Source organism: Apodemus sylvaticus, chromosome 11 (assembly GCF_947179515.1).
Source record: "Apodemus sylvaticus chromosome 11, mApoSyl1.1, whole genome shotgun sequence".
NCBI classification, from domain to species: domain Eukaryota; kingdom Metazoa; phylum Chordata; class Mammalia; order Rodentia; family Muridae; genus Apodemus; species Apodemus sylvaticus.
The window spans coordinates 22,176,787-22,196,383 of record NC_067482.1 but is presented as its reverse complement, the minus strand read 5'-3'; positions in this window follow the sequence as shown (position 1 = coordinate 22,196,383).

Here is a 19,597-nt window from a genome sequence, read left to right as displayed (position 1 = left end):
GATGATAAATATTAATTTTGCCTAAAAAGGTTTTCCAAGTAATAGATTATTGTTAATAATCAATTTGATTGCTGTTTGAAACAAGGAACAAACTTTTCATCAGGCTCTTAAAACATTCCTTTTAAAATACTTTTATGATTTAATCTTATAACATTTTACTAAAACACCAATATCTTTATTGAAGGATGTAAAATCTTTATTTGAGAGGGAAAAAGCTGATTTTACATCAATGTTCTCTTTGCCATAGAATATCAGGGAACACTTAACAAACTGTTTGACAAATGCTTACAGTAGCTTTCTCTGAGTTATGTCTTTTACTATTTATTTTGAAAACATTAGAGGCTTAAATGCTCTTGTGGCAACCTTAAAGCAATGTCTTAACCAATTAATTTTTCCTAACAACTTTTGAAAGTTATTTATTTGAAGTTTTAAAATCCCGTTGTTAAGAGCAAAGTCCTGTAATAAAATTCTATAAACAATATACACTGAAAATGTATGATCATAGCTTCTTATATTGAAGCAGAGACAAAATATTATTTCTCACATAAGATAGGCTATTAGCCATTTCTTGAGGAAAAACTTTCTAATGAAATTGCTTTACTGCTACTTTAAAGTTAGCTCATGGGAAACAAATGCCCCTACAATCATCAGGATCCACAAAGCAAACAAAACAAAACAAAACAACCCTTTAAATCTGTAATAATTTTGTATGGAGAATGCAGGCCAAATTTTAATGCCTACATGAGTTCTACATAGCCTTAGCAATCTTTCATAGATTTTAAATTTGAACTGTATTATGCACCACACCTAGATAAGTTTGCTAAGAAAGTTTTTTGGACAGAAACTTCCTAGGTCCGGTTTACAAGACAAAAGCAGTTCCTCACAAGCTTCCACTGAGGCAGCTCTATGCTTTGCATTAACTCAAATGTAATTTTTTCTAATCTGCCCAACACCCACCTGTCCAGCAATGACATTGTTTGAGAGTCTTCAAATGTAAATATCTTCTAATCTGAGCCTATTGTCTAAGACCAGACCCACACCCACCTGTCCTGCAAGGACATTGTATGAGGGTTGAATAACAAAAGGAACCTGTAATTTCAGGGTTCCTGGAAAAATTCTACTACTTTTTTCTTAGTAATAAAAGGAGCCTTTTTGATATCAAATAAATTTCCACTGAGATCTCCTTTTTAATCCTGGGGGGTTAAACTTTGCTTTTACCACAGTACCAATAAACTTGTGAAAAAGTCACAATAGGCTCATTCTGGCCACAGCTGTTTTTAAATTTATCACTCTTAAAATCATCTTAATTACAAAATACTTTAAGAATCATGAGCCTTTAACCAGACTGAAAACTGCAGCCAATGGCATACTGGCATTTTTTTACCATATTTCTCAGCCTTCCCTTGCAACACCAGAGCACAACCACAATTTTGGAAAGCAAAGCCCAATTTTAAATGATCTATTTTCTTTAAAATTAATGGCAAAGGAATTACTTTCACACTACAAAGTTTGTCTGCCAGTTCTTATGTTCGAATGTATGACAGCATATCCTATTAAAGAGACATTATTTTAAATCACACAGAGAGGGAAGCACACTGTACAGTAATAAGAATATCTCCAGTAGGGTCCACAGAGGAAACAGGACCTCTCTCTATTTCCACTTTTCCTCAGGAGAGTTTTAAAATCCATTTTCCTACTCTCAGTCTCTCTCATTTTTCAAACCTTCTTGAAGCAGCTCTTGAAGGCTGCAGACATACACCTCTTTTCAAACCCTTTTCACCTGAATCAGCTCTTAAAGACTGTGGACAAATGTCTATAAAGTTCCTGTCCCATTTTTTACTGTCTGCCCCTAAGCAAGTTCAGCATTGGGTCTACGCTGCCTCATTTAGTCCATATCCTTTTGCACCTATAGTTGCTCACCATGCAGGATGCCATCTTTTTTCATTCTGCAAAGCTTCACAAAGACAGGGTCACCTCAGGAGATCTTCTTGTGTCCAGTCCTGCATTCAGGTGCCATTCTGTATCTACGAGCAGCTACTGCAAACTTAGTCCCTGGAAGAGAAGCTGGGGGTAGATGGGGCGCAGTGGAAAGAATGGAGGCCAGGACAACCCAATTGCTGATTGAGGCCCCAAGTTTAATGGAGGCCTGACAATTTAAGAGTTTGGGCAAGCCCCTGCTCAACAAAGGCGGAGAGGGGAAGTTCACCTTGATCAATGTTGAGTTGCTACCATGTGGCATGACATTCTGTTATGGCTCTGTACATCTAACCTGAAATGGAGGAGTGTTCCTTTTTCTCCACATGCCTGCAAGCATCTGCTGTTACCTGTGTTTTTGATCTTAGCCATTCTGGTTGGTGTGAGATGGAATCTCAGTGTCATTTTGATTTGTATTTCTCTGATGACTAAGGATGTTGCCCATTTCTTTAAGTGCTTCTCAGCCATTCAAGATTTTTCAGTTGAGAATTCTTTGTTTAGCTCTACACCCCATTTTTAATAGGGTTATTTGGTTCTCTGAAGTCTAAGTTCTTGATTTCTTTGTATATTTTGGATGTTAGCCCTCATCAGGTGTAGGGTTATGGTATTTTAGCTTTGTTGGGGAATCCAGGGCTTGCTGTGTTGGATAAACTGGGTTCTGATGTTGCCAAGTAGCATATTTTTTGTTGTTTATGAACTTGTGCTTGCCTCTCACCACCTGGTTATCTCTGGTGTTAATGGGCTTTCTGTCTCTGATTGGAGCCTATCCTTACAGTGAGCCTGAATATCATGGGACTTCTTGTGTCAGGCTGTCTCTGGGTTTGAGAGGAAGTATGGAGGATCAGATCTGTGAGGCTGGTTATGATAGACCTCCAGGGAATCAGGGTGTCTCTGGGAGTGGATCAGAAACCCTGAGTACCCAATCTGCTCTTGGGCACAGTTGCATACTGGAAGGTCCTGCATCCTCTGGGCACAGGATCAGGGGTTCCAGGGTATGTTTGGTGGGGGTTTCTTACCTGTGATCCTGGTTGTGACAGACCTCCTGGGAGTCGACCTGTTTCTTCTTGTCATGCTTTTTGTTCCCTGCTTGTGGCCTTCCCCCAGCCTTAAGTTGGCAAAACCTTCAATGGATTTTACAGCCTGGCTGGAGCCAGATCCTGGCCTTACCGCATTTGCATTTTCTTACATAAGCCTTGAAGAGTTGACTGCCTACTCAGCACACTTTGCAACCCAATCCAGCTGAAACAAAGCAACAAAACTTGGCCAGAACAAAGAACAGTTCTTTGGTTTTTTTTTTTTTTTTTTCCTTATATAATCAGAGCTGAACATTAAACTTTGAGCCTTGATCAGAAACCTTTGTCTGGGCTTCATCCCTCTCTCTTCTCTTCATTTAGATCAATCCTCAGCTCTCCTTTCAGGTACCCAATTCACCCTCTTGCTTCTCTAAGGATTCTTCCATCTTCCAATTTCCTTTATTAAATGATTTGAATTTTGCTATTTCTCTTCACACTCTTTACAACTTCTGTATTTATCTCAGTCTCTTTCTCTAAGAAGCCTCTATTCTTCTCATTCTCATACAGATAAGTTGAGTCCTGAATTTTAAATAAATATGCTTAATAAGAAATGAGGACTATTCATAAGAATAAATACACAATTTTCCAGTTGTGCTTTGTAAATAATGAGAGGGTAATTTACCACCATTGTAATTAATATTTTGTCCCTTCCCCCCATAGCATTTAGCTGTGAATCTCCTGGCCTGCAGCCTCCACCCTTCCCCTGGTGTTATCTCCGGCCCTTGTTCCATTGGGAACAATACAGCCGCTTTCACCTTAACAACCAAGGCTGCCTCAGGGCAGTCTCACCTGGAGACCAGCAGAAACCTACGTGACTGGAAGCAAACAACCCGCTGAGAAGAAGAACCAAGGAATTCGCGGCCATTTGGGGGGCAGGGTTGTTTTCTAAACACTATATATATTGGCTAAATAATAGTAAAGTCAGTCTCCATCGGCAACTGTCGTCTTGACTCATTTCCCTTTCGTCCCCTTCCCGTTTATCCTCAGAATTCTCTTCCAGGTATCCGGTTCTGTGCAACATAATCTGATGTTTAGAGTTGGTAACTAATATCTCTAAATCAGCCTACGTTTTTGTATATTCATCAATAACATTTCAACAGTAGAATCAAAGGCACCTGCAAATTGCAGTGTGAAAATTTGACCGCTCTTACTTCTAAAATCAGAATGCTGATTAAAATTGAAGAACAACAATACTGTCAAAAATTAGACTCAATGCAGGGCTCAATGAGTAAGAGCAGGCTTTCTTCTAGGAAAGGACAATTGTTCAGTTCCTAATTCTCACAGTAGGTGGTTTTAACTGTAATTTTAACTTAGCATATATCTCTCTATCTCATTCTGTCTCTCTGACTCTCTGTCTCTGCCCTCTGTCTCTGTCTCTCTCTGTATCTCTCTCAGACACACATATGCATAATAATATATAATAGGAAATTTGTCTTTCTACTTTACAATAAAAATAATATATGTTATGGAATAAAAATTACAGTAGCATAATAAAGAAGGACAGTACCCTTCCTTTTAATTGCATTGAATAAGCAATAACCTTCATGAGAAATGCATAAAAGCAACAAGAAAAACCCATTAGAGTTAATTAATAAGAAGCCTGACACTTTTGTAATCATAATCTTTAATCACTGAAACATCATTTCATAAAAATTTTTTCCAATCCGAAACTATTATTAGCATTACACATATATGCACCACTGTGGGAAGGTTTATGAGAGATTTGTCTTCAACTCAGTGAAGGTTAAGTTCATTGATCCTCCAGGTCTATGAATTCCTGAATTAAGCGGTGACCCACCCAACTGCCTGAGCAGTAAAACCAAGGACCACCAGAAGACTTCCCTGTAACTCAGCCTGGAGTCTGGGGGAAGGGGGCTTGCTCAAACTGTTCAAAGGTCTGACAGCCATTGAAGTTGGGGCCTCAATTGGTAAACTATCATCCTGGCCTAGTTCTTTTTGCCCCTTCCCCATCTATCCCTCAGCTTCTGTTCCGCCAACCCAGTTTGTAGTAGCTGCAGGCAGCTACAGAATACAACAGAATACAACAGACATTCTGAGACCAGTATAAAGTGTACACAAAAGGTTTCATAATTCCATAACTGGGTTGCTCAACACTCTAGAGTATCAGTGGGATATCCAAGAGTAGAACTTGTAATTGAGGCATAGAAGTCTCATGCAAGAGCCTATTTTGTTCAGAGTATGAGTCAATTAATACTACAAGGATAAAGAGGAGTCACATGAGCAGTGTATAATCACAAGAGCAATCTGCATAAGATAGTCAGGCAATGAACAGCAGAAAATGCTTTTCCATGGAGGCACAAGAAAAAAATAACAATAGCTAGTTATAATGAATAATCAAAAGTAAACTCATGCCTAACTGCTACCCCTGGAAGAGGCACAAAATTATAATCCATGAACAATTCCACGACTTTTGAAGAAACTGAGGTTACAAGACTCTTGTTTTCTTACAAGCAATTAGAAATCTTGTCACAAGATTTTGTTCTAAGACCATATTCTGATAATTGGATAACTGAATCTTCATATACTCAAATACTCTCTCATTTTGATATTTTTTGTATTTAATGTTTAACTGTCTGAGCAATGTAATTTGAGAATATTTGAACTTTTCCAACTTTTCTGTTTATATCCTTCCATCATTTGTATTCAAGAAATTCACACATACCTACTAAAATTTTCATAGGCATGAATACAAAACATAATTTGTTTAAAGTTATATTTTTGCACAACCATATTTACTGCCAGCACAAAAATTGGCGAATCTGTGTTCTTCATTCATTCTGTGAATTGGCATCAATATTATGTTTTACAGCTAAAAAAAGAATAGTTTTATAGATATGTGGTTGTCAACCCTCACCAGTCTATGAAGCCTCTGGACAGGGCTGTCTTCTGGATTGAGGGTCCAGCACCTGAGTCCACTTGCATACAACCTCATCTGGTACCAGTATCACTTTCTTGGATATGATTATATTCCTACTTGTCTGTATAGTGGTACTGCAGTCCTCGTTGTTTATTCAAATGATGTTGATATGCTTTGAGGAATATTATAAAAGAGATATGTAACTACTAAGACAGTTATAACTTTTAGCATGGAAGTATTATGTGTAGTAACATAAAAGTAAGTATGTGGTAGGGTGTTTAAATGTGTAAACTAAGATTTTAGAATAAATTCAAATAGTGGAGAAAATAAATATGCCCAGCATTGTTGTTCTTTAATTTTTAAAAATGTGTTTTGGAGATTCTTACCTAGAAGTGACTTTCTTTCCCACTGCCAGAATTCCTTAGGTGCCTATAGGAATTTTGTGTAGAGTAGGGGGGCCCAAGTGAGATTTCCCTCTACCCATATTAGCATGAATATTGGTGTCATCCTTATTGAGCTCTTGTTTAAGGCACCCAGGGTGAGACATATTGAGTATAACTTTCCTGATTTTTCTCAAAGATGAAACTTCACAGCAGATATCTTGGTCCTCTGACTCTTATAATCTTTCCATTCTCTATTCTACAATGTTTTGTTGATATTTAGATAAATATTGGACACACAAATCAAATATTTTAGGCCTATTAGTTCAATCAAACAGCTTTACGCTCTGTATATGTAAATCTACAAATAGTAAATTAAAAATAATTTATTCAGTTATGCTAGCCTCTTGTCTGCAAGCATGACATTAATATAGCCAGGGATAGGTGTTTGCCCATGGGATAGATCTCAAGTTTGAGTGGACATTGGTTTTCCATTCTCTCAGTCACTGCCCCATTTTCGTCCCTGCATTTCTTGACAGGAAAATTATGAATAGCCATCATTTCTGGAGGCCCTGCCTAGCTACCCTGTGTGGCATCTTCTGGTTACATATTCCCACTACTAAGCATCTCAGATAAAGTCACCTGGGAGCCTCCACCATCCCAGGTCTCTGGCACTTACTAGAGATTCCAGCAACACACCACCCCCAGAAACAGCAGGTTTCCCTTCTCCTGGCCATCTAGTCCTGTCTTCTGTCTCTCCCCACAAATGATCTGACACCTCATTTTTCTCCCCTCTCCTCTTCTGCATAATTTCTTTGCTCCCTCTGCCTTGTATGGTTATTTTACTCCCCATTCTAAGTGAGATTCAAGCATCTTTGCTTGGGCCTTCCTTCTTTAGCTTCTTTCAGTTTGTAAAAAATATCATGTATACCCTGTACTTTATGGCTAATATCCACTTGTCAATGTGTATAAACCCTGTATTTCTTTGGTTCTGGGTTACCTCACTCAGGATGATATTTTCTAGTTCTACCCATTTGCCTGCAAAATTCATGATGTCTTTGTTTCTAACAGATGAATAGTATTCCATTGTATAAATTAGTGACATTTTTTGATCCATTCTTAAGTTTAAAAACATATGAGTTGTTTCCAGTTTCTGACTATTACAAATAAAGCTGTATTAAACATAATCGAACATCTGTCCTTGTGGTAGGGCATAGTATGTTTTAGGTATATGATCAGGAGCTATATAGCAGGATCTTCAGGCAGAGCTATTTTCAATTATATGAGAAAACACTAGATTAATTTCTGGAGTGGATTACAAGTTTGCAATTTCACCAGCAATTGAGGACCATTTCCTTTGCTCTGCATCATTACAAGCATGTATTGTCTCTTAGTTTTTTATCTTAACCATTTCTATAGGTATAAGATAGAATTTCAGGTTAATTTTTGACTTGCATTTCCCTGATGACTAAGGGCATTAAACATTTCCTTAAATGTTTCTCAATTATTTGAGAAACCTCTGTTGAGAATTCTCTTTTTAGCTCTGTAGCCCATTTTTAGTTAGGTTATTTGTTTAATTGGAGTCTAATTTCTTGAGTTCTTTATACAATTTGGATATTAACCTCTGTTGGATGTAGGGCAAGACATTTTTCCATTCTGTAGGATGCTCATTTGTCCTGTATATGATGTTTTTTGCTTTCCAGAGCTTTTCAGTTTCATGAGGTCACATTTATTAATTGCTAATCTTAGAACTATTGGTTCTAAATAAGGTAATAAATAAGAATCTATTTGCATTATCCTACATGTAGACATCTAGTTAGATCAGCATCACTTGTAGAAGATGCTTTCTTTTTTTCATTGTATGGTTTTGGCTTCGTTGTTAAAATTCAAATGTCCATAGGTTATGAGAGCTTATTTCTGGGTCTTCAATTCAATTCTGTTGATCAATCTTTCTGTTTCTACACCAATTCCATGCAGTTTTATTTTTAATCTCTATTGCTCTGTAATACAGTAGAGCTTAAGACCAGGGGTGATGATCCCTCCAGAAATCCTTTTATTGTTAGGATTGTTTTGAATATCCTGGATTTTTTTCTATATGCAGTTGACAATTACTCTTTGAATGTTTCAAAATTTTTATTGGAATATTGATGGGAAATACATTGAGTCTGTAGATTGCTTTTGATAAGATGGCCATTTCTACTATGTTAACCTACCTATTCATAACATTGTGGAATCTTTCCACATTCTGATATCTGCTTCAATTTCCTTCTTCAGGCACTTGAAATTCTTGCCATACAGGTCTTTCGTTTACTTGGTTAGAGTTAAACCAAGATACTTCATATTATTTGTGGTTATTGTGAAGGGTATTGGTTCCATAATTTATTTCTCGGCCTGGTTATCATTTGTATAGAGGAGGAATACTGAGGTTTTTAAGATAATTTTGTATCCAGACACTTTGTGGAAAGTGTTTATAAGCAGTAGGAACTCTCTGGTAGAATTTTTGAAGCTACTTATGTATATGAAAAAGTCATCTACTAATAGTGATACTTTTGCTTCTTCCTTTATAAATTTCATCCCCTTGATATTCCTTTGTTGTCTAATTGCTTTAGCTAGAACTTCAAGTTCTATACTGAAAGACGGGGAAAGAGTAAACAGTGCTGTCTTGTCCCTGGTTTTAGTGGGATTGTTTTAAGTTTCTCTCCATTTAATTTTATTTTAGAGATTGAATTGCTGCATATTGCTTTTATTATGTTTAGATATGCACTTGGTATCTCTGTTATCTCCAAGACTTTTTTTTTTTTATTTTTTTTTTATTTTTTTTTTTATTATTCGATATAATTTATTTACATTTCAAATGATTTCCCCTTTTCTAGCCCCCCCACTCCCCGAAAGTCCCGCAAGCCCCCTTCTCTTCCCCTGTCCTCCCACCCACCCCTTCCCACTTCCCCGTTCTGGTTTTGCTGAATACTGTTTCACTGAGTCTTTCCAGAACCAGGGGCCACTCCTCCTTTCTTCTTGTACCTCATTTGATGTGTGGATTATGTTTTGGGTATTCCAGTTTTCTAGGTTAATATCCACTTATTAGTGAGTGCATACCATGATTCACCTTTTGAGTCTGGGTTACCTCACTTAGTATGATATTCTCTAGCTCCATCCATTTGCCTAAGAATTTCATGAATTCATTGTTTCTAATGGCTGAATAGTACTCCATTGTGTAGATATACCACATTTTTTGCATCCACTCTTCTGTTGAGGGATACCTGGGTTCTTTCCAGCATCTGGCAATTACAAATAGGGCTGCTATGAACATAGTAGAACATGTATCCTTATTACATGGTTCTCCAAGACTTTTAACATGAAGGGGTGTTGCATTTTGTCAAAGGCTGAATTTCAGCATTTAATGAAAAGATTATATCATTTTGTCCTTTTCACTTGTTTATATGGTGGATTATGGTGATAGATTTTCATATATTGAACGTTCCGTGCATTCATGGGATAAAGTCTATTTGATCATAGTAAATGATGTTTTGATGTATTCTTAAATTCAGCTAGTGAGAATGTAATAGAGTATATCGGCATTGATGTTCATAAGAGAAATTGTACTGAAATTCTCTTTCTTTGTAGAGTCTCTGTACAGATGAGTTATTTTTACATTGTTTCTTCTGTTTATATTTTGTGTAATAGTTTGAGAAGTACTGGTGTTAGCTCTTCTAATACTTATGAAGAGAATTAGAATTTTGAGCTAAAACAATGCGATTTTTCTCTTCCCATGTGCAGGGTGATCCTCTCGTAAGTTAAGGGTCCCAGAGTCTTACATTTGGTGTGTGGACAGGGAATCTGTCCTCCTGTGGGAACATGCTGGAGTAGTGAATCAGAGGTCTCAAGCAGGTAACACCACAGTATTGTTTTTGTCTGTCTCACTGACAGACTTTGTCAAAGTCTGAGTCTGTAAGTCTGTTTGAAATTTCAGTTTGCTTGCAAGCATCTGGGTAGCGCGGAGAGCTAACAGTCTGCTGCAGTCAAGTTTGGCTGGCACATGTGCCATAAATCGAGACTGTGGGGGACTTGAGAATGCTTCAGGACCTGGGTGAGAGCTGGGAAAGCTCTGCTCCTTCCGGAAACAGAAAGATCATAATGGCGGGAGCTAGGTCTTGCTATAATTTTGTTTGTTATGCTCCCATAAGGCAGGAGCACCTAGTTTGTTTCAATGCAGCTGTAGGTAGTTGAGCGACTCTGTTATCTGATTCCTGCCAAATGGGCAGGAGCACCTGGTGGCTGTAACTGGGCCCATCAAGGGGCAAACTGTGTGTTGATTGTCTTTTCTCTGTGTTCTCAAACCTGAATGCTGGTCTATGGCAGGGTCAGGCTGTCTGTGTGGTGATTGTTCTTCACTGTGTTTGTTAGTATCTTATTCTGTGTTCTTAGACCTAGATGCCCACTTATGGCAGAGTAGAGCTGTCTGTGTCCTGATTGCTTTTCTGTGTTTGTTGGTTTCTCCTTCTGTGTACTTGGACTTAAACTGATCACATTGTTGTTTGGACATTAGACTAACTGAAAAGCAAGTTAATTACTCTCAGCTTCTCCAAATGACCTACCTTTAGGGACCTTTGATTGGCAGATAATCAAAGCAATAGAAGAGATAGTCTTTATAGTTAGAAGAAATTCTGTCTCTGAGGCACTCTGAGGCAGTCTTCTCCATGTCCTACACTAACCTTGGTACACATCAACATGTATTGTTCACATTAAATATCTCACCTTTGCTCCAACACATACAGAACACTCAGGAAGGAGGCAGACTAAAAGAAATGGGGGTACAAGTTCCAATGTCAGTGATAATTACAATAATGTGGATGGTCAATTAAATCTTACCTGCAAATTTCCCTGCTCTTACTGACTAGAGACTTGTAGATCTATATTAATAGTCTTATAATTCCAAAGCAAAATTTATTTCCCAAGAAGATACAAGAATTATTGAGTTTTTTATTCATGTGAATCAAAAGCAACAGGGTCAAAACCTGTGCAATGTGAAAACAGACCAAATCTGAGCATGGAGATGGGTGAGAGGTACACAGTCAACACAGAGCCATGGACTCCTGGCAACTGTTGGCTTGTGAGAGGGGAAGAGTGCACGCCCTGTGAAGTCAACTATCCTCTAGCAGAAGACCACATACACAAGAATAGTTGGAGTGCACAAATTTGTCTTGAAGTTGTTAGGTTATTTTTTAAGGATGCTTAGTTGGGTTTATAAGGAAGGGGATGATTTACAGAAGATTATAGTAAGAAGGAATGAATTTTAAGAAGCGCATTATATGGCATACCTAGAGAAATGAATAAAAAAGAAATGTCAGTTTCTCTTGGTATGCTCACAGTCATTTTATAGCAGGTGGAATCCCAGCAGAGGTGATGCCTGTATATTATAAACCATTAATCCACAGCAATTGCTCTACTGTAGAGAGTCTTATTGAGGTGCCATGCCACCTGGCAGGAACTTGACATCGACCAATGTGAAGTTCCTCTCCCAACCTTTGAGAGGGAACTCCGGGAACTCCTGTATTAGCCATAATACCCTCCACCTAGGGTAGAGTGCTCAGACCAAGGTGAAGCCTATTGTTCTGCAAGGACCTGCAGTTTCCTGAGAAACACTAGCTTAGTTATCTGTGGAGCAACTGAAGTGGTTATGCTGAGACACTTTCAGCTTTTGGGGGAAGGGTTTACTCTGCCTATGTATTTGGAGTTCTCCATTAAACTTTGAGACCTTAAACAGCAATGTTGTCTTGGTATCAATCACTTTTTGCCACTTTCCCATACATCCCCAGCTTCCCTTCCAGGTAACCCATTTGATGTAGCTGCAGGCAATTACATTCTCCAAAGGGTATTTGTCTATTAGGGTGAAGTTTGTATATCAGGCTTAATATCTGTGTTTAAATCTACCCTGTCACTACTCCAGAGGAAGTTGGGAATGTAAGTCATATGCAATCTTCAACTTTATTCAGAGAATAAAATAACTTATTCTCTGAGGGTTAGCAAAGGTCTTATGAGTACATATCACATGAGTTCAATCTACATACAATCATAAAGATACATAAAGATGTGGTAAAAACATGCATTTCCATACAGGTCCAGAAAGGACGGTTTATATATTATCAGGATACCAGTAGCATGCAGAAGTGGGTAACCTGAAGTAGATTCACTTTTATCAATTATATCTGGGAGAAGGGCAAACACACATTCCAAAAATAATATCTTGGTGTGAAGAAACTGAGGTCAAAGCCTCTTGTCCTTTTTTCTTTGAGTGTTCCCAGAAGTACTCATTATTCTACTTATGTGACACTTCTTGGACCATTTTCTAATATCTCCCTCTTTTTTTTCCTCTTGGCAATTTTTTACAGCTTTTTCTTTTTTAATTTAAATCTAATTTTAATCTTTTTTAATTAATTAATTTATTTATATTTCAATTGTTATCCCCTTCCCAGTTTTTCTTCCTATCCTCCTTACTCCCTGCTTCTATAAGGGAGCTCCCTCTGCATCGTCCACTTGAAACTCACCACCCTAGCATTCTGGGCCATCGAGCCTTTCCAGGACCAAGGCCCTACCCTCCTATTGATGCCAGATAAGGCCATCCATTGCTACATAAGTGACTGGAGCCATGGGTGTTTTGGTGTGTTTATGTGTGTGTGTGTTTTGTTTTGTTTTGTTTTACATACAAATAAATCTAATTGTCCTTTGATGTGTGAGTATCTGCAGACACAAAAGTTAAAGCAGCTAGAATCATGATAAAGAAATTGTCAGGTGACAAGGGGCTCTGTGTTATTTCTCCCTTGGTGTATATGATGTTTACCTGGCACTAAGAGGGCAGACTTGAACCTTTGATGGTTTGGTCCACAAATCCTTCTGCCTTTCCAGCTGGAGGCTTGCTGTCTTCACAGTGACTGCCCTACTCCCTCCCTCTCCACCTTTGTCCTTCATGGCCAAAGTCTGGAGAAGCCTAAGAGGAATCCATAGTCTTTCAGTAGAAACATCTGCAAGTCCAGATACATATCCTTTCCTAAATTACTTCAGCCAACCAGACTTCAAATTCTCAAATTGTTTAAACCTCACAGTCCTGTCCAAAGGCAATGCAACATGTTCTGGAGATGAATAGTTTTGAGTTCCTGAACATGTATTACTTCAGGTAAACTTCAAAATAAGTGTAAAAAACAAAAGCATAAGGGAGGGAGAGGGAATAGTGCAGTCATTGTGAAGACAGCAGCCCTTCAGCTAGCAAGGCAAAAGGATTAATGGAGGATCCAGCTCAAGGGGAAATCCCAAAGTCTGACACTATTACTGAGGCTATGGAGTACTCAGAAAATGGGACAGAGCATGACCTCACTCCAGAAGACCCAACAAGCAGCTGAAAGAGTCAGATACAGATATTTGCACCCAACCAATGTACAGAGGCAGCTGACTAGTGTTGTTGAATTAGGGAAGGCTGAAAGAAGCTGAAGAGAAGGGCAATCCTGTAAGAGGACCCCGAGTCTCATTTAATCGGGAACACCCCCTCCCGAGATCTCTCAAACACTAGACTACCAAACAGGCAGCATACACTTGCTGATATGAGGCCCCCAACACACATTCAGTAGAGGACTTCTGGGTCAAGGTTCATTCAGAGATGATGCACAGAACCCTCAAGAGAGTGGAGGTCCCAGTCAGGGAGTTTAGAGGTCGAGAGTGGTGGGGAGGAGGGTTGGGACATCCATGTGGAGACAGGAGGTTTGGGAGAAGTTATGGAATGTGGAACAGTCACAGGGTGGAAAAAGGGTGTGGGAGGAATAAAATATGGAGAGTAAAAAATAAAATTATTTATTAAAAATAAAAAGAAGAAAAATAATTGTTATTTTAATGTTATATTTGCTCTTTTACTTATGACCTGGCCTTAATGATTATGAAGTTTTACCATATGATAAATATTGCATCATTTGCAGAAGTTTATTTTTTTTCTACTAAAGACCTAAATGCTGTTCTACAATTGTCTGTAATTCCAGTTCTAGTGGATCTGGCACCCTTGCACAGACAGGCAAGCAGAACACTAAAGCACATAAAAATAAAGGAATATACATTTAAAGCAGCATGTAGGCAATTAATATGCCATAATTTTTGAAAGTGTTGAATGTTTTTAAATGTCCTGTCTAATTGACATTTATGTGGGCAATAACACTTCTTAGAGGAGACACCATGGGTCCTGGGAAGGTTTGATGCCCAGTGTGGGGGAATGCCAGATCAGGAAAGTGGGAGTTGGGGTTGGTAAGCTGGGGGAGAAGGGATAGGGTATGGGATTTTCAGAGAGGTATTGAGGAAAGGGGATAACATTTGAATTGTAAATAAAGCAAATATCTGAAACAAAAGACAAAACACACCAAAAAAAAAAAAAAAACACCCAGGTGTTGTTGTTAACAGGTATCCCAGATATTTTAACATGTCTGATCTTTGTAAATTTTCAAGTGTAATAATAAGACTGATTTTATTTACCACCTCCTGAATCATGTCATATACACATTATAGCTCTTTCTCTTTGGAGGTGACTAACAGGATTCATCCATGTAATGAATACTATAAGCCTGAAGGAAGGCCTGCCTCACAGCTCTTAAAACATTTCCTACATGATATTGACACACAATAGTGGGTTTTTTTTTTTGCCATGACTTAAGGTAATATAGTCGATTAATATCAAAGCTGGGTTTCTTTAGGATTGGGTGAAGGAACAGAAAATGTTATATATGCCTTATAATAAAGATGTACATATAGAGTAAAATCAGTTTTTCAAATCCCAAACAATGGAAGGCCAGTCTTTAGCAATAGCTGTCAGTGTAGATTCAGGCTATAAAGCTCCTATTGGCCACATGGTGAAATTAAGATTTCATAAATCAATCAACCATCTCCATTTACCCTATTATTTTTTTAACTACAGGAACAATAGAATTCCATGGAGAAGAGGGACAGATATATGTTCCCATTCTCCAACTGTCCTTTGACTACTGGTAAGGAGCCTGTAACTTTCCTTTAGAACTGGACCTTTGAGGTATCCAGACAAACTAACATTTTATGTAACTTTTAGCTACAATAAAATACCCAATCCATGCCTATGATATTTGTCATGAGAGAATATAGGTTCAATAATCAGTAGTAATCCTTAACCTACTCCTTTTCTTTTCTTTTCTTTTCTTTTTTAATTTGATATATTTTTATTTACATTTCAAATGCTTTCCCCATTCCTGGATCTCCCCTCCTCAAGAGCCATATAAACTCTCTTCCCTCCCCATGTTCCCCAATCAACCCCTTCTTGCTTCCCTGTCCTAGTATTCCCCTACACTGCTGCACTGAGCCTTTCCAGGACCAGGGGCCACCCCTACCTTCTTCTTTGGCATCATTTGATATGTGAATTGTTTCTTAGGTATTCAGAGCTCCTGGGTTAATATCTGCTTATCAGTGAGTACATACCATGTGTGTTCTTTTGTGATTGAGTCACCTCACTCAGGATGACATTCTCCAATTCCACCCACTTGACTAAAAATTTCGTGAGTTCATTGTTTTTAATAGCTGAGTAGTATTCCATGGTGTAAATATTCCACATTTTCTGTATCCATTTCTCTATTGAGGGACATCTGGGTTCTTTCCAGCTTCTGGCTATTATATATATGGCTACTATGAACATAGTAGAACATGTGTCCTTTTTCAAGCTGGGAAATCCTCTGGGTATATGCCCAGGAGGTATAGTGAGGTCCTCCACTAGTATCATTTCCAGTTTTCTGAGGAACCACCAGACTGATTTCCAGAGTGGTTGTACCAGCTTGCAACTCCACCAGCAGTGAAGGAATTTCCTCTTTCTTGACATCCTCGCTAGCACCCGTTTTCTCCTGAGTTTTTGATTTTAGCCATTCTGACTGGTGAAATCTCAGCGTTGTTTTGATTTGCATTTCCCTAATGACTAAAGATGTTACACATTTCTTAAGGTGCTTCTCAGCCATTAGATATTCCTCATGTGAAAATTTTTTGTTTAGCTCTATACCCCATTTTAATAGTGTTATTTGGCTCTATGGTGTCTACCTTCTTGAATTCTTTGTATATCTTGGATATTAGCACTCTGTTGGATGTAGCCTTTTCCCAATTTGATGGTTGCCATTTTGTCGTTTTGAGAATGTCCTTTGCCTTACAGAAACTCAGTAATTTTATGAGGTCCCATTTGTCAATTCTTGATCTTAGAGCATAAGCTATTGGTGTTCTGTTCAGGAAATTTTCCCCTGTGCCTGTATGCTCAAGACTCTTCCCCAGTTTCTTTTCTATTGGTTTTAGTGTGTCTGGTTTTATGTGAAGGTCCTTGAGCCACTTGGACTTGAGCTTAGTACAAGGAGATAAGAATAGATCAATTTGCATTTTTCTACATGCTGACCTCCAATTGAATCAATCCCATTTGCTGAAAAAAAAAAAAAAACTCTTCTATTTCCACTGGATAGTTGTAGCTTCTTTGTCAAAGATCAAGTGACCATAGGTGTGTGGGTTCATTTCTGAGTTTTCAATTCTATTACATTGATCTACTTGCCTGTCACTGTACCAATACCATGCAGTTTTTAACACTATTGCTCCATAGTACTGCTTGAGATCTGGGATACTGGTTCCCCCAGAAGCTCTTTTACTGTTGAGAATAGCTTTAGCTATCCTGGGTTTTTGTTATTCCAGATGAATTTGAGGATTGCTCTTTCTAACTCTATGAAAAATTGAGTTGGGGTTTTGATGGGGATTGCATTGAATCTGTATGTTGCTTTTGGCAAGATGGCCATTTTTGCTATATTAATCCTGCCAATCCAAGAGCAAGGAAGATTTTCCATTTTCTGAGGTCTTCTTGGCTGTTCATGATCATATTAGTGTTTCTTCTTTCATGAGATCAGAACCAGTACTGTGTGGTTGATGTTGCCAAATATTTCTTCAAGACTATATATCACAGCCAGCTTAAAGTGCCTTTAGTATGTGGTTGAATGCTAACCCTGACTAAATAAATTATTAGGGTCTTGTTTCTAAAATCACACTTTTGTAGCAGCATTAAATTGGAACTTTCTTTTCTAATTGTTGTAAATTTTCATAAGATAGAGATTATGGTGGATGTGCTATGTACTTTCATGTTGAACTACTACAAGGGCTAGGTTTCTCTTTAATGGTGCTAATTTCTTCAATATGTATAGCTGGTTTTTTAGTACCCTTCTTGCTGGCAAGTTAAATAATTTTATGCACATTTCCTTGCCAACCTTCACAGTTTTCATAACTATCTGCTGTATCCCAGGCAGATCTGAATTGAAGCAGTGAGCAGAAGCCATACCATACTCTGAGTGACCTCATGTTTCCAAAGCTAACTGGCAAAATTTTATTGCTTTATATTAATAGATTGACTTTTAGATTATAGCCATAGTGATATGATAAGATGTAATACCTTTATGTAACTCCGGAATTTATTATATTATGTTTCTGATTAGAAGTAACAGTCTTTGAAGAGGAGATGGCTTAATAATTCTAAGCACAATTATAAAATATTTGTCTTAGGACATGTTAAAACTGTGGCTTCCATCTTATGCTGGCATTTAATTTTATATGTGTAAACAGTATCTTGTCCTCTAATTAACCCAACTAAGCTGAAGATTTTACAAATTAGTTACTTCTTTCAGACTAGCTTGCTCTCTCTCTCTCTCTCTCTCTCTCTCTCTCTCTCTCTCTCTCTTTCCCTTTCTTCTCTCTTCCTTGTAGCACCCATAATTAAAAAACTAGGGTCTCAGTGGGTAACTTTCTCTTGGTGCTTGCTTGTGTAGTGTTAACTATTCAGTATTCATGAACATGCTCCCTACACTTAGTGACTTCTGCCCTCTTAAGGGCATACATCAAAAAAAAATATATAACCATGATAAATAGAAGGGGAATACTAATAAGAGCTTGAAAATACTTATACTCAAAGAGCTAAGTTCAAGCTAGCTACATGGAATGGATAATTGTATACTAATTCTGTATTAAAAATACATCCACTCATTTACTTGTCTGATATTTTAGGAATCTGACTTCCTCACTTTCACCAGAACTTGTTTCCGATTCTTAACAAAACATGTATAGGTAAGATTTGTGATTTATATGAGATTTATATCATGTACATCTTATTAATAATAATGTAAATAATCAAGTTTTTCCCCTCCTTTGAGTTCATAGACAATCTGGTATATTTCACCTAGCATTTATTTATTTTTAAAATAAAACAAGTAATTTTATTTTTAAAGGGGTTCTCTTTCTTCCTTTTTATTTATAAAGATAGCCGCTACATGTCTTAATGTAAGATTTTATTTGCAAAAAAATTGGTTGTAAAATTTATAGTCTAGTCCTATACTTCAATTGGAGAATATTTTGAGGCTAAAATCTATCATCTAGTCAGTTTTGATAAGTTTACCATAAATAGTGTTGACATTGGAGACCATTTTATTGTTTGTATTTTATATAAAATTAGACCAACCAAAATTTAGGTCATCTTAGTTTAATTTTGGTCGATTGCATATATGTAGAAGTACATGTATTTCTTTAAGACTTATTTCCAGTTTAATATAAAACAAAACTTAATATGAATTCCATAATGTTTTAAGTTGCCAGCAAAAATGTTATTTTAAATAATTAAAATAAATAAATTAAAATTATTAAAAATAATTGTATTGATTTAGTGCTTGAGAACTAGCCCAACCTCTCTGAGCAATAGGTACCACACTTGGGCTACAGCTTTAGAGAGAGCCTCCATTCCAGCTATTGGGGTGGGGAGCTACATAGAGCTCCTGGAGTACATCACTGGAGCAAGCTTTGAAAGCTCACAGCTTAGCCCCACCGTCTGCTCATTCTCTCTGCTTTCAATATGTGGTTGGTTGAGATGAGTGAGCTGGGTGGTGGTGGCCTTTAATCCCAGCACTTGGGAGGAAGAGGCAGGTGGATCTCTAAGCTCAAGGCCAGCCTGGACTACAGAGTGAGTTCCAGAACAGACAGGGCTATATAGAGAAACCCTCTCTCAAAAAAAAAAAAACCAAAAAAAAAAAAAAAGAGAGAGAGAGAGAAAGAGAGAGAGACAGAGAGACACAGACACACACACAGAGAGAAAGAGAGAGAGAGCGAGAGAGAGAGAGAGAGAGAGAGAGAGAGAGAGATGATGAGTGAGCTTTCTCCTCTTGGTATCTACTGCCCGGCCTTCCCAGCATTCCAAGGATCTGTAACTTCAATTCAAAATAAACTCTTCTCCTTTTCCCTTGAGA